At 36.8% G+C, this 16,811-nt stretch overlaps 1 protein-coding gene across 6 annotated transcripts in view; it reads left to right on the plus strand.

The window, feature by feature from the left end:
* QTMAN (queuosine-tRNA mannosyltransferase) overlaps positions 1 to 16,811 on the plus strand; it is a 245,334-nt gene that overhangs the window by 57,574 nt on the left and 170,949 nt on the right. The window lies entirely within an intron of this gene.

Here is a 16,811-nt window from a genome sequence, read left to right on the forward strand (position 1 = left end):
TACACTGAAAGAAATAGTCTTAATGAAGGCTACCAGTGACTGATGCATTACAAGTAGTCCTCAACTTACAATTATTCGTTTAGTGACAACAGCATTGAAAAAAATGCCCTATGACTTTTTTTCACACATACAACCATTGCAGCATTCCCATGATCAAGTTACCAAAATTTATATTTATGATTGCTGCAAAGTCCCAGAGTCATGGGATCTCCTTTTGCGACCTTCTGACAAGCAAGGTCAATGTGGAGGCCAGATTCTGTTAACAACCATAATACTAACTTAACAACTGCAGTGATTCAATTAACAACTGTGGCAAGAAAGGTAATAAAATAGGGCAAAACTTATTTAGCAACTTTCTTGCCTGGCAATGGAAATTTTGGGCTCAATTATGGTCATAAGTTGACCACTATCTTTAAAGAGCTGGTAGTGAGAATAAAAGAATGAAAAGGAGGACCTTCATTAGAAACAGTGATGAAATTTCTGGAAATTATTGTTTCCTTATCTTTTTTTTCTTCTTTTTCTTGTACAATATTATGCTATCTACCATGCTTCATCATTGGAAGAATTGTTATTGTGAAGTGTATTGGGCAGTATTAAAAGAACAAAAGTTGTTTTGACTTACAGTCACAATTGGAACTAGAACATCCAAGCAAGGCAATCTATAACTGAATCTATGATTTAGTTTTTAATAATATTTATAATCTGCCTTCCTAATTTGCCTTTAACCAAGCAACATTTTCCCCAGAAGAGTCCAATATTTGAAAATATGTTAATGTGATGGAGAAAGTAAAGAATAATGGTTGCTTGGCAGCTTTTAGATTTTAAAAGATATTAATTACCCTTAATTGTTTTCATGAAGAAGTATTTAACAGTTGCCTATCTCAAAGGGATAATGTGAGATTTTTTTTTAATAAAATGAATGCAATATTCCTTCATGCTGTATAAAAATAGATAAACAATGTAAAACATTGTTTTAGTATAGTAAAAACATACTATAATAGTTAAAGAATGCAATAGAAATGTCTGATTTGTTGTTCATTTCAAAATGAAGTGGGACATAGCCAATGAGTTAAAAGCTATGGGGACATTTTGTACATTTTTCCTATTCAAAAATAACAAGTTCAGAAGGATTTTGTTTAGAAGGTGCTGTTTTATGTTTAAAATGCAACAGTGGATCAATATTTTTTTATAACCTTAACAATACTACAAATTCCCTCTTGGGTAACCATAAAACAAGACATTTTTCGATACCTAAGACCTACATGTCAGTTTTTAATACTGCCAAAGCACTAATGCTGGGATGAAGTGCTTTGGGATAATAAGTTAACAACTTAAGATCCTTCAAAGATATATCAAATGGTTATGGCTGATATACTTTTTTATTCCATTCTATCATGTCTGGTTCTCAAATTCTGCCTAGACAGTCCTTGCAGTTTTCTTGGCAAAATTTTTCAGAAGTGGTTCGCCATTATCTCCTTCCTAGACGAAGTGGCTGTCCCAAGATCACTATGGTTATGGTCTCCCTATTTTTCACCTGATGACTTAACCTAGAGTAAACTGTCTCCCTGTCTCTGTTTTTAGCCTGATGACTTAACCTATAGTGAACTGGCTCTCATGTGAGATATACCCAATGTATAAACTAGCAATTTCTAAAATGAATTCCTGATTGTTCAATCAGACAACACATTACAACCATAAACTTAATAATGCAGGCATTCCCATCAGTTACTACCGGTTCTGTGGGCGTAGCGTTATGAGTATGGCTTTGGGGGTGTGGCAGAGGAAGGATATTGTAAAATCTCCATTCCACACCACTCCAGGGGAAGGATACTGCAAAATTCCCATTTCCTCCCAATCAGCTGGGACTTGGAAGGCAGAGAATAGATGGGGGCAGGCCCAGTCAGAGGTGGTATTTACCGGTTCTCCGAACTACACAAAATTTTCACTACTGGTTCTCCACAACTGGTCAGAACCTGCTGAATACCACTTCTGATTCCCATGTAACCCGTGTTCTTGTTGCTGGGCCAAATTATTCAATCTCCTCTTTTTTCTTTCTTCTTGCTTTGAAGGCATTATGAATTGTGAATTGAGAAAAAGTAAACCTTGTCTCACTTTTGAAGACCAGTAAAATACCTACCTTCCTTCCTTCCTTCCTTCCTTCCTTCCTTCCTTCCTTCCTTCCTTCCTTCCTTCCTTCCTTCCTTCCTTCCTTCCTTCCTTCCTTCCTTCCCTCCCTCCCTCCCTCCCTCCCTCCCTCCCTCCCTCCCTCCCTCCCTCCCTCCCTCTTCAGAGAACAGATTATTCAATTCTTTACTCCTACAAAATATGTTAGTAGGCATGATCTTGCTGTTGTAAGTATTAACACACCTCATTTTGTAGGAACAACTAGAAAAAGTGAAAAACTTTCCTTTTTGGTGGCTCATTTGTATAGCATGAACTTGCTATACTAGCATTGAGCATGTTCTCTCCACCCCCCCCCCCCAACTTCTACCACTTTTCTTGAAGGTCAGGATTACTTTTTGTACCCATGATTTGAAATGAACTTCATAGTCATGTATTAAACAACAATTTGCAATGAAAATAACATTCAAGTTTAAACAAGCTACACAACATATAGTCTGTTTTAAAGAGCTGATTTAGCAATACAAGTGTTTTCCATAATTTCTAAAATTCACATTATTTACTACTAAAGTTCTGATCTTAGCAACAAATATAGCCAAAATATTTGCCTGAAATTCAACTGTGGTTTATTTGTACTTTATACCTATCTGGATATAAACATCAATTTTGACAAATTTATATTATTTTCTTAAAGAAAATGTTTAGAATTGTATCATTAATCATGTAACAGACTTTAATTAGAAGTGTTGGAAATTTCAGATACCACCTTCTGATTTTTTTTAAGACTTAGTGCTTTACTAGTTTTCTGCAGTAACAATATTCAATACAACACACAATAGTTATTACAGTTTAAACACAAATATTCATTATGCTTTTGATAGATGCAAGAATCTAGATGCAAGAATCACCAACATCTTAGAAGAAGTGTTTTTCCTGCTGTTTTGCAAATATTGTACCTGTTGTAGTACATTATCATTGCTTGAAAGGAGATAGTATTTCTTACTTTGTCTTCGATGGATCTAGATTTAAATCCACGCAAATGAATAGCAAGGACTTTCCTGCCTGCTTCTCCACATAATGGTAGATATTGAGAATAAGGCAAGTTATGGTGTTCAAAACTGAAGGGGCAAACGGATCCTCTAAAATCAGACTGAGATTTCCTTTGGTGAGCAGACTGTAGCATGGTGGGGAAAAAAGTCCAGTCCCTCCATTGCCTGCTTCTAAATATGGATCTAATTTATTATTTTTATTATATGCACATTATGCAGACTGAAAACTAATCTTGCATTAATCAACTGAAATTATTTAAGTGTAACCTTGAATAACACTTCCATGTGCATCAGCATGTGCCTTTGGTTTATTGCTTCTAACTCAAAAGATCACACTTTGGATCTTGGGCTTAAAATGAAAGGTATTTTATTTTTAGATGAATTATAGGTAAAATTTTAAAATAATCCCATGTTTAATAATCACTAAATCCCTTGAGTTAAATCCCTTTAATTCCCTAAATCCCTTTGGACATTCTGTCTCATCATACCAAACTGTGACAGTACTGTACTGTTAGGTTGTGTTTTCGAAGGGTTTTTGGATATACCAGTGCCAGTGGCCATTACGAGATGCTGCAAGGCACTTGGCAAATATTACAGGGGTCAGCAACATGTCAGCTGTGTTTGTAAATAACCAAAAATGCATGACAGACTGCATTGATCCATCCAGAAGCACACATCTAGGATGAGCTAATGAATAGGATGTAGAGAATGCTTCAGCACATGCAACTTTGGGTAGTCTCTTCCTTTTAGTGATTGTAAATAGAGTTTCCAGGAAATTGCATTTACAGCTTGATAAGTTAAAATTATGTATAAATACTTATTTGAATAGTATAAGGTAATTTTAAAAATGGTTAAATTTTTAAAATTAACATGTCATATTGCTAAGAAATAAACACCATCCTATATGTAAGAAATATATCAAATCAAGTTGGGGAAATGCAAATTCAAAGGCCTAACCAATTTTTAATGCGGGGAGGTTGTTGTCCTCCCCCCCCCCCCAACTAGAAATTAGTGAGTGATGATACATAATCAGAGTTCTTTTGAAGTATCTTTATTGGAAGAATCAAGTGCCAAAGGATTTTTGACATTTTTTTCCTCCATTTGGTTGCTTCTAAAGATCGTGACTGGCCAGTTCTAATATTATCACTTTTACTCATAGCTTATCAATATATGTAAGCTTGGTTTACATCATTTGTACAAATGGAACATATTAAGAATATTGTTGCTTATAAATTGAATGTACTATTGACTATTTATTTATATTTATATTATTTATTTATATTTCTCATTTTTATACTATCCATCTCTTAAAGAGGGACTCTGAGAATGTACAATGAAACATTGAAATATGAATATATATAATTAAATTGTTTTTAAAAATATTAAAAAATAAGGAGGCAAGAATAATTAACCCTGTTGACTATTACCATGTTGCTATTTAATTATTGTGAAATTATTAATATTAATAATAATATATGAATATGTATATTCATATAATATTATTTAATTATTGTAAGCTTCTCTTAGAATGTTATATTTAAAACAGCATTATATATATCTATATATATGTATTCCATAAATATATAAAGAATGAAAATCAGGTTTTTTGTATTAAATTTAATGTAGTAAACCCAGCTTCTCAACATTTATTTCAAAATTATTGTATAACTTTACACCATGTTTTAATAGCCTCACAAAAGTTGGGTTTTATTTCTGTTTGCAGTATTTTCTGTTGATGGATAGGTTTGTACAATTCATTTTTTTTCATATTAGTAACATTTTATTGCTACTGTATGACATTTCAGTTAGTCTATATCAGGGGTATCAAACTCAAGGCCTGGGGGCCAGTTCTGGCCCGGAGGGTGCTTAGATCTGGCCCAGGAGGCCACCCTGGAAAGAGCAGAAGACCTGTTTGCGGTGCCTCTGCCAGCAAAAACAGCTCACAAAGGCTGCATGTGGCACTCCCAAGCTTTGTTTTCACTGATAGAGGGTTGCAGGAGGCAGTCATAGCCAAAAATGGAGCTCAAGCGCCCGTTTTCGCTGGCAGAGAGCTTAGGCCACCGCAGACACCCCCGACAGGAGTGACGTCGAGTTGGCCCCACCCACCCTGGCCATGTCCATCTCCCCCCCCCCCCCCGAGGTCAAATACAACCCTGATGCAGCCCTCAATGAAACCAGTTTGACATTCCTGGTCTATGTAATGTAACTGTACATAAGGGGTTCGACTCAGATGGAATTTATAGTAGAACCTGTAGTTAGTAGTACTGCTAGAGGCACACCCTGGAATTATTCTTACAGAGAATAGCATTTTGTATATCTGCTTTTGGTCTGGTGATGCTTTATTTCTCTCACAAAAACAGAAGTTGGAATGAGTTCCTCAGTACTGAGTTCCAGTTAGGGTTAATTCTTAATAGAAGATTGCCAGAAAGTAATAGTGAAAGTTTTCAGTGCCTAGAGGTCAAACTCCATTCTAAATAGAGGCTGGGTGTATAGGTTAGGAATTATTGATCTACTTTGCAGATTGTTAACTGGAGGCATTTTAGTTCTAACAACTGCCTTTGTTAGGATTGATGAAATACTTGAGGCTTTTTTGTTCTTTAATTGTCCAAGAATGTGAATAGGCATCCACAGAGATTATTACATGTTAAATCAGGGTCAACAATGTTAACTAGAGAAAAAGGATTTTTATTGAATGTGTATTGTTTATTTGTTCTAGAATATATTGCTAGATATCCAAATTAACAAATTGGTTTTAATAAATTAGCAGTTGTTTTTGGCCTTTTCTCTGTTGCTTGTGCATAGGACAATAACAAATACTGCCAATATTACATTCATAAACAAGGCAAGCTGTTGTTCGCACTGCACTCATAGCTACTAGCATTGACTATAAAGTCATGGTCAATCAGCTTGTAATATTCCGGAATGTTGACGGCTTTGGGGCAAGTTCTGATAGATCTACAGCTGTTTATCATATCTCTGCCAACCTCAGCAACCTAAACCATTTTTTCAAAGAAAAAAAGTGCTTTTTCTATGTATTCCAAATAAATACAGTAGATATGTTAAATCTCAGATTATTGAGGCAGACCAAGCCTTCTGTAACCTAAAAAGGCCATTTTGTGAATTTAAAGATAAGGTTGGCATTCCACGTACTAGAAATAAATATAAAGTGTAAATAATGTAAGCCAGTTGAAGAATATTATTTTGCCTTAGAAACTGTTAGGGTGATATTCCAAATTTGATTGGTATAACTAGTTAAAATGATAACACAGGGACTTTGTTTCTTTAAAAATATTTCAAAAAGTCAGCCAATTCAAATTAGCACACTTTTTGTGTGGTTTCTGAAGATGAAGAGTAGAATTTTATGTATTTTAAAATAAGGTTGAATTAACCTAGATTTATAGCTTCTGTGCCCATGAACTTCATTTAATCCAGCCTATTCTCGTAGAAGTAGTTGTACTTTATTAAGAAGGACTTTCTTTGAGGTAATTGTGTGCTGGATTAGGTTGAGAGTTCCGTTTTATTGGTTTTCATATGGATAATTTGTTGTGTGTATTAAATTCTTTAATTTAAAGAAGTTGAGCATTCTTGGATCCTGCCCTCTTTATAACAATAATTAGCACTATCTTAATTGGGCAGATGTTAAGATCTAGTGGAAATATTGCAAAACACAGATTGGTTCCAAAATGAATATGAGGCTATTATGACTAGGCTGATTCTTTTTCTATAATGGGGAAGTAGTTACTAATAACATCTTCTCCTGTCATGTTTAAAATATCTCAGGGTGGTTAGGGAACTAATAGGTGTGGTAATGGGAGATGTAACACTATTTTTAATCAAACCTCTTTCATCCAGTTAAATCTAATGTGAGCTGCTGAGGTCATAGAAATTGATAATCTTACACTCATATGACTTGAAAACAATATTCTTTAAGAGGCAGGCTTGATCTGAATGATATGCAGAGTGTTATCCCATCAGCATTGCAAGTGGGCTTTGGAAACTTTGAATTCAACCACTTATGCTTTGTTTTATACTGAATTATTTATATTAATATTGGATATAAGAAATGCAGAACTAAACTATGCTATTTTAAAACGAATATCCTGTTTGGTTTGAATCTTGACTGGGTAAGATAATCAGAGCATTTTCATTAAATGAGGTCCTCACTTAACAACCAAAGTCATTCTGAATTTACAAAAGCAACTGGGTCTGCCAAGATTGCTATTGTGAAGCAATGCAGTGATGTGATGTCACACTTTATGACCACGTTGTTTAGTAAAGTAAATTCCATTTCCAATTGTTGTAACTCAAGAATTACCTTTTTTCCCCCTTTTTTTCAAAGCCCTGCAGTTTATAACTGCAGCATTAAACCAGAGTCATAAGCAGTTTGTATTGGGCATTTTCAATGACAGTATATAATTACCGTATTTTTTGGAGTATAAGACATACCTTTTTTCCTCAAAAAAGAGGCTGAAAATCTGGGTGCATCTTATACATCAAATACAGCATTTTTTGCCTCCCGAAGCCTTCACCAAAATGGCCGTGCATACCCTTATGGAGGCTTTCAGAGAGCTCCTGGGGGCTGGGGAGGGCAAAAATGAGCAAAAAAATGGCACTTTTTTGACCTCCCCCCCCAGCCCCCAGCAGCATTCTATAAGCCTCCATAAGGCTATGCATGCAATTTTTGTGACATAAAAACAGGTTTTTATGAAGTGGGCTGTTTTTTGCTCGTTTTTGGCTCCTCCCCCCAGGAGCACTCTACAAGCCCCCCCTTTTTTTAAAAAAAAAGTGGGCCCATTTTCACAAAAAACGGGCCGTTTTTGGGAGGTTTGCAGAATGCAAAAACTTTTTTTCCTCTCTTTTGGAAAGCTCTTTAACTGATTATGAGAATTACATTGATCAAGTCCTGTGCCAGCAGAAACAAAGTCTTAGGTGCTGCAGATTACCAGTGATTTCCTTCTCCACCACATCTACCTACCTACCTATTCTCTCTCTCCCCCTACCTATCTACTGTATTTATCTCTCTATTTCTCTATCCTTACATACCAACCTACCTACCTACCCTCTCTCTCCCTACCTATCTACTGTATTTCTCTCTCTCTTTCTATTTCTCTCTTTCTCTATCCCTCTACCTACCTACCTACCTACCTACCTACCTACCTACCTACCTACCTACACCTTCTCTCTCTCCCTACCTACCTACTGTATTTCTCTATCTTTCTCTATATATCTCTCTCTCTATCACTTTATCAACCTACCTATCTACATACCTACTTAACTACTCACTTTCTCTCCCTACCTACCTACTGTATTTCTCTTTCTCTCCCTCTCTATCCCTCTATCTACCTACCTGTTTTTTAAAAAAATGCCTCTTCAAAACCTTGGTGCGTCTTATACTCCGGTGTGTCTTATCCTCTGAAAAATACGGTAATAACTACAGATAGAAAGCATTTTTTTAAAGGCAGTGCACCATTGGACAGATCATGCTGGAGAAAGTTATTTATGTGGTTACTAAGTGTCAATACTAACTTGATAGCACATAAAAAGTCCAAATATAGATTTATATGCGTGTGTAAATGCCATCAGCTTTGGCTAACCCAATCCTGTAATTTAAAAACAGCTTGGTTTACAGCAAGAAGTTATGAAGACTATTGGGATATGCATAGTTAAAAAAGAAGAAGCTAGATATACAGGTTTATAGTGTAGCTATTCTGCATGTGAATTAGTAATCTTCTTTTAAGGATTTATACTATTGTTCCTTCCATTCCAAAGATTTTAGAGCATATCACTGTTTAAATATGTAAAACTCCAAAAGGCTTGTGCTGAAAGTATTTTATGGATTAATTGTCTCCGGGAGATGTTTTTATGTCATAAATTTCAATTTTCAGTTTGTCATTCAGCAACTGAATATATTTGTGTTTGCAAAGATCACATGGCTTCTTTATCATTCTACAAAATGTTTAATCTGTGTGGGGATGTGTTGTTTTCAGTATTGTGTTTATCTTATAAAATCCACTGTATTCATACAATTAAGAGTTTTCTGTCCTGAAAATATGCAAGCTGTGAGAATATTCACTGTTTCTCTGTCTCCTATCATTCTTTGTTATGTGACGTTCTTTAGAATGCTAAAAGCAGATTTTAAAATATATTTTGAGTGAAATGCAATCATGGCTATCATGGTTTTCCTGGGAGGAAAACAAAGCATTTCTTCTAATTCAAAGCACACATTAAACTTAGCTTACTTGGGCTGGTATTCAAATATGAACTCTTTTGATAACCTGATTCCATATAAACATCCTCAAAAATAGCATGATAACATGAATTGCAGAGGTTTCCTATTTTACACTGTAGGCTATGTAATAGGAGGGAAACCGTTACCAATACTTTGCATGCAAATTTTCAATAAAAATACTAATAAAGGGAAATTGTTTAAGAACCTGTATTTTTTTAGAAAGCATTTCAAGAAATTTATGCTGTACCATAATTCAAGCTTTTCAAGCAATACATGCTGTATATAGTATACACTGTAGTGTAAACAGAAAAAATATATGATATATTGCTATCTTGAGTAAGTGAGAAACAAAGTTCATGGGGAAGATACACACACTGAAGAGAAAGGGAGACAAAGATTGAACTTCTGTTATCAGTTGAATTGAGCAATGGCTATCCACTTGGATGATCAGGTTCCGTCCTCATAGTGAAAGAAAAAGGGAAGAATGTGAATACATTTTACAATCAGTAAATAATGCCTTTTATGGTATGTATGTACGTATTTTGCCATCTGACATTGCTTTTCAGAGAAAAACTCATAGGAACATTTAATGCAGCATTACTACTGCTGTCCTCAGCACTGTGTACAAATGTGCCGTCTGTTCTTCAGTTGATGGGTGCATTGAATAGTTGATGAATTTCAGTCCTGCTAAAGTTTATCTGACTTAGGCATTCTGTAATGACATAAGACAGATAGAGAGTTCCTTGATTCAAGGCTGATTTTTTCTCTAGATTGAGCTACAAGGGTGAAGTTAGTTCCTTCAACCTAAGTTTTTATTTGTTTAAAGGATGAGTCCAAGGTGTGAGGGCAGGGGCTTGGTATAGAATAACTGTCCCCTAACTGGCGCCCTTCAAATATATTGGAATTAAAGGCCATAGGAGGCCTGAAAGTAAGAGGACAGAGATTATGTTAATGATTTAAGGTAAATTGTTTTTGTGCTGCTTTTCTACAAATTGATAGGCTCTGCCACCCCCAAGGTAACTAGAGGATTGATGAAGCTGCCATATAATTGAGTTAGACCTTTGGTTTATTTTGCCCAACAGTATCCATGCTAGTATTCTTTCAGACATGAGATTTTTTTTTAGTTCAAAACATTCATTTGAGAGACCAATTCTTTATATTTTGCCAAGCATTTTTGCAGTGTGATCCTGCTGCTGCAATTCACCTTGTCAGACTGAATCCAATTAATTGAAGACAATTATCAATAGTAACCAAACCTGATGTTTCAGATGTTTTAGATTTCTACTTATCTCCAGCCAACATATCCAATGGCAAAGGGATAGTAGAAAACTACTCTAAAAAACTCTTAGGGGTTCAAACGGGCTTTTCTCAGTTTGTTCAAGAAATGGCCAAGATTTGAATATGCATTTTTCTACTGCAACTTTGTGGCTTTTCCATGCTTCTCTCCCTATTCACAGATATAATTAGGAAGATGTTTCATTATTTTATATTCAAATCCAAAACACTGAATGTCCAAATGACAAGGGCAATCAAATAGATAATTTTCTTATTCAGTCACATATATATTCACATATATATTGAGGTCTACCCATTCATATTTACATGTGGGGAACCTGGTCATAAATTTGTGTAAATTGTGAACACCAGAAACTGTTTAGAAACACTGATAAAATATATGTAAGCAGCAATTTGCATGTAATGTGACAATAAAAAGAATTTTAATACCTCCTCACAAGATGGGGTTCTCTTCTCCCATTTAATCCGATTACCTAATGTGCAAATTATGTTTATCCTTGTATATAAAACAATAGTGGTTTTATTTTTAAAAATAGTATTTCATAGAATTTTTTTAGAGATGCAGTTGAAACATTTTTTTTCTTAACTATGTATTCCAGAATATAAGCATTGTTAAATAAAATTATTTTAGTGGTTATTATATGACTTGTTCTCTCTCTCCCTCTACATCACATTTAATTTGTTTTGTGATAATCTCATTTTTTAAAAACGTCCTGGTTAGGGAAGGCATTGGAGGAATACACGTAGACAAATGTGACCATATTAATGCCTTAAGTTCCCATTCTGATATGATCATAGATAGGGAATTTTGCTTCTTACTCTTCCCTTTCTTTCCTAGCACAGCAATGTGTGTTTTGACCAACAAAGGTTGTAATGTGATCCAAATGTTACGTGCCTACAATTCCTTTAGTCAGGGACTAAAGCCATTGAACTGAGCATGTTATAGATTTCATGGTAGAACAAGTTTCTTATGTGAAGGCTTTTAACCATTGCAGAAACTATATATTCTGTTCCCTATAACTGAAGAACTCCCTAGTGAATAAATATGCATTTAAATATTTAAATGTTTAAATATTAAAATACTCTGAGGTTTGGATGATTGTTAAATTATTTTATCAAAAGAAGTTTGAAATTTGATGTGTATCTTTCATTGTCCCTTTTGTCAGCATTGCCTGTTGATTTGACAAAACTAGGCTGGCATCTGTGAAAACCACCCTTGAAAATGTACATCTAAAAGAACAAGTGTATCTTCTTTAATAAACTCCTTGGAAATTGAATGAGGGCATTATGTTTATTTGCGGGTTTTTTTGGTTTTGTACCTAACTCTTAAAACATAAAAGAGTTATTTTCCAGCTTATTATTATTTTGAAGTTCTTGCAAATTGGAGATGCCAATTAGTATTTGTTTCCATTTACATATTTCAGCAAATATAGAAATTTCAAACCATGTAGATTGAATTTAATCTTTTATAAAACTTCAAGGTTTTTTTAAAATTAAATGATCAAATTTGTTCCAGGAAATTTAAATGAAGGAATTCTGGATGCTACCAGTGAAGTAATTATACATATCAGTTATTTAAAGTCAGAATAATCTATTTTGTGGTGAGGTTATTGGGGGAAGGGGAAGGGTTTTTCATCTGGGAATTTTAGTTATATTTTGTTTTATCTCTAGAGTAAGGTGACCAGATGTCCCCCTTTTGGCGGGACAGTCACAATTTTTAATAATTTGTCCCATGTCCCGCGGCGTGTTCAAAAAGTCCCGATTTTCCAAAAGAAAGAAAAGACGCCGAATCATCAATTTTAAAAAGGATGCAGTTAAAAAAAAAGCTTTTATTTCTCTGAAGTGTCATTCCCAATGTGGCCTTTAGAGGGCAGTGGTTTCCCTCCCTCCGCTCGGCTTACTTGCAGCGCCCGACGAGGGGTGAGGCTCCCTCACCTCCGTGTGCGCACGCCGATGCACAATGTTTTTGCGACAGCCGTCCGGCGGCCTCAGGCGGGGGGACTTTCCGGCAGCGGCAACGCAGCAAGGAGGATGCTCGGTCCCGGGCCAAGCAGCTCAGCCGTCGGAAGTTTTTTCCCCCGCTTCTCTCAGGCGCCGCTCTCCCTGCAGCCATGCCGTACAAGCCGCCGTCAGCAACCTGGTCCGGGTGAGCCAAGGGGAGGCAGGCGGGGATCCGGTTGGGAGAGGTTGGCAATGGGGGTGGATTTTGAAAGGGTTGGGGGAAGGCAATCGGGGGAAGGCTGCTTTGCAATTATCAGCGAAGTCCCGTCTAAACTTCTTGGTTCACCCTCCCCGGCCCAGAACAGACTGTTCTCGGGAAAGCCGGGTTCTTCCTCCCTCCCTCCCTTCTCTTCCCTTCCTCCCGTTCGCCTCCCTACCCTCTGTCCTTCCCTCCCTTCTTTCCTTCCTTTCTTCCTTCCTTCGCCTCCCTCCCCTTACCATCCTGTAAACTGTTCAGAGAGGGCTGTAAAAGCACCATGAAGCGTTACCCCTGCCGCCGCTGCCGCCTCCGCCGTGCTTTTGAGGAGCCACGAGGCCGCAGGAGCTAGTAGAAAGCCGGCGGAGGGGGCGGGAGCAGGAAAAAAAAGGCCCCATGCTCCTCAAAAGCACGGTGGAGGAGGCGGCAGCAGGGGTAACGCTTCATGGTGCTTTTACAGCCCTCTCTTTTCTTTTTTTATACAGCTCAGGTGCTCCAAGCCCCCCCCCCCCGTCAATGGTGTCCCGCTTTACCCATCTTAAAATCTGGTCACTTTACGTCTAGAGTGAGACTTGATTTCGACTGAAATTATGGGCATTAATGTGTGATCACCAATATTTCTCATTTTCTCATTAACATAAGGTAGGAGAGGTGGTAATGCCGGCTGAGGATCTCCTAATGAAAAGTAGGAGCCATTTAGTGGAATTAAAAGCAAACTGCTTCCGTGGACCAAAATATTGTTATGTTTTTGTTGTTTGCTGAGTTGCTCACATCTATTTGAGCATCAGAGTAACATGTATTCTGAGGTGGGAAAACAACTATGACGTAATGTAGGCCCCGTGAATTTTTCAAGCTACATGGTGATGCACTCCTGAGAATGGAATCAAACCATTAGTACATCATGGAGAATTATTGGGTCCAAAGAGGCACCCTTGAGAGATGAAGTCTTGTAATGAGAAAGTGGTAACGTTGTTCTAGTACTTGGGTTTTTGTTTTGTTTTTTGAAATGGCTAAAATACCTGAAATGATTTATACCCAATTGAGCTTTGCATTCCATCTGATAGGGTAAATGTTCTCAAGCCATTTATCATCAGTGGCTTTTCCAGATCTCAAAGGACTACATGGTGTGTATTTACCTTAACTTGGCTAGGTCAAAGGAAATAAAATAAGAAAGCAAGAATAATTTATGATGGTGTGTGATGATAGCAAAATGTAAAAGCCAAACATAATGTTTTACGTTTTTTTTTTTTAACCCTGCTGGTCTTTACTGCTAATAAAATATATATCATTTAACTGTGGGGTTTTCAAAAATATAATAATCAAGGAAAATACAAGACTAATCTGTGTGGGTTTATATTACTCCTGAGAATTGATATGGATTGGCAATGGGATGGGGAAATGGACTTCTCTCCATTTTTGTGATTAGATATGCCTCAGATTGCAAGAACAGGCATCTGGTCTTAAGTGCCCTGGCTGATCTTGAGTTTGCCTTTTAAAACATAGCTGTGTAACAAAGTGTAATTTGTAGCTGAGGCGGCATTCTAAAGATAGTTGGTCACAGAGTGTGAAGCCTCTGGAATGATCTTCTTCAAAATTGGGAGGGCCTACTTAAGCTTTGGCATTTCTTTATAGATTTATACCCTGTCCAATGAATACAGTAGTTCGTGAATGTGAAGCCCCTGTTGCAGTTGGTTGTAGTTTTGATCAGGATTGACTACTTTATACCAAACTCTTTCTTTTTATTTCATTAATCATGCACAATGCGGATTTACATTTATGTAGTGGGTATGCTTCTGTCTGTCTTTTCCTCAAGGACTCATAGCAGTGTATATTGTTTCTTTCTTTTTTTTGCTTTCCGTCTTTTATCCTTCTGAGATTGATTGGTCTGTGCACATTGACAAGATTACGATTCGTTTATTCGTTCTTTAAAAGTAACAATATCACTTTAGGAAAATGCCTCTTAAGTAGGTAGAGCTGATGCAGTTCATCACCCAAGAGTGAGTGAGTGAGTGAGTGAGTGAGTGAGTGAGTGCGTGCGTGCGTGCGTGTGTCTGTCTGTCCTTCCATTTATCTAACTATCATTTATCTATTAGTCAATCACATTTCTAAGTTGCCCACTCAGAGCAATTTTGAGCATGATATAAAAAAATCATTTCAATAATCGAAATCATAAAAAAGGAAAGCCCAAAAGATATCCAAACAGAGAGACAGCTGATACGGTAACAACAGAACCATCCCCACATGGTCCCACACTGTACCTTAGCTCAGTGCTTAAGCCTGGATTACACTTCTTCATTGCCGCACATCAGGGAACGTACCCATCTGTCGTTTGGGAATGGTTGCATAGATGTTGCATTTATATTTGTGCAAATGTAAGATTCTGTCTAGGGGGCGCTCAAACAACAAAGCACAGAACAGAAAGTTGGATCAACAAATCAGCCTGTAGGATGCACACCGCCACACAACCTGCAGTAGGATTTTGGGAGGTCTGTGTGTCGGCTATCTGCAACCTACACTTACCCATCAGCCCCTTCAAAGCATAGACATGCGACGATGCCAGCATACAATTGTGGGTAACTCTAAATCAAGCTTAAGGGAAGGGACCATATCTAAAAGAGAGCAGGAGTGGGCTGTTTGGATCTCTGGGAGCTTGCTTTTCAGAGGGCAGATTCAATACCAAGAAGGCACATTTGCTGGGTCTCATCAGATGACATCGACAGCTCTATCAGATTGTATTGGATGTGTGGACACTATAGTTGATCTCTCAGGTAACGAAGCCCTATGTCATTAAGAGCTTCACAGATGACAACTAACAATTTGAATTGCACCTTGATGCCTGCAGATAATTACTAATTTACATGGCAGAAGTGTCATATAGACATATCATGGCTCATGTGACTACATTCTGGACCACTTGAAGTTCTTTGAGCAAAGAGCAGCCCCATGTAGAGCATATTGATATAATCTGTAAAGTAGTGGCCTTATGTTGTTCTCTTCCCTCCTCCTCTTGTTACTTTGGAATGCTATATATAGTTGCCTAATGGTTGTTTCTAACTTAGTTTTCTAGTTTTCTTTGACTAGAAGTGTGAACAGCTTCCTTAATGTATAATATTGTTTACTTCCAGCCATATATAATAGTATAGTAATTATCTGCTTGGAGAAAAATACTTTTGGTTGTCTCTAACTTTAGAGGCAGATGTTCTACGGATAAATTAATATGACAGACCCTTATGTTGTTCTGTCATAGTTCCTTTAAATCAGTTTCTTTTATTGAACTCAATATGAAAACTTATTTTGATTGAATTGTACTTTAAACGTTACATTTATGTGATGTCTTCTAGAGAGCAAAATCTATAAAAATCAAATAAATTGTGTTTTCTGTATTTATTTTATTTATTTATAATTTGTCAAACAAAAACACGAATAATATAAAAATAAAATGACAGGGACGATAGGCACGTTAGTGTACTTATGTGTGCCCCCTTTACGGACCTCATAAATATGAAGTCAATTTGTTTATGGATACCACTCTTTTTCTCAGTACCTGCGCACACGCATGTTCTCTCTCTCTGTCTCTGTCTCTCTCTCTCTCACACACACACATATGCACGGAGACCCCTTGAACTTATGACCACAACTGGGCCTGGAACTTTTGTTGTTAAATGAAGTGGCAAGTAAGTGAGACTTTTTTTGCCATGGTTGTTAAATGAATCACCACTTTCATTAAGTGAATCATGTGGTCATTAGGGGAATCTGGCTTTGCTTATTGACTTTACTTATTGGAAGGCAGCTGGGAAGGTTGCAAGTGTCAATCACATGACTCCAAGGATGCTGCAGCTGTTGTAAATACATGGTTACCAAGTGGCTGGATTTTGATCACATGACCCCAGGGCGACTGTGATAATTGTAAATGGGGGGA

The sequence above is a fragment of the Thamnophis sirtalis genome, unplaced genomic scaffold (genome assembly GCF_051295495.1).
Source record: "Thamnophis sirtalis isolate CommonGarterSnake01/CBP01778 unplaced genomic scaffold, rThaSir2_p1.2 scaffold_1, whole genome shotgun sequence".
Taxonomy (NCBI): domain Eukaryota; kingdom Metazoa; phylum Chordata; class Lepidosauria; order Squamata; family Natricidae; genus Thamnophis; species Thamnophis sirtalis.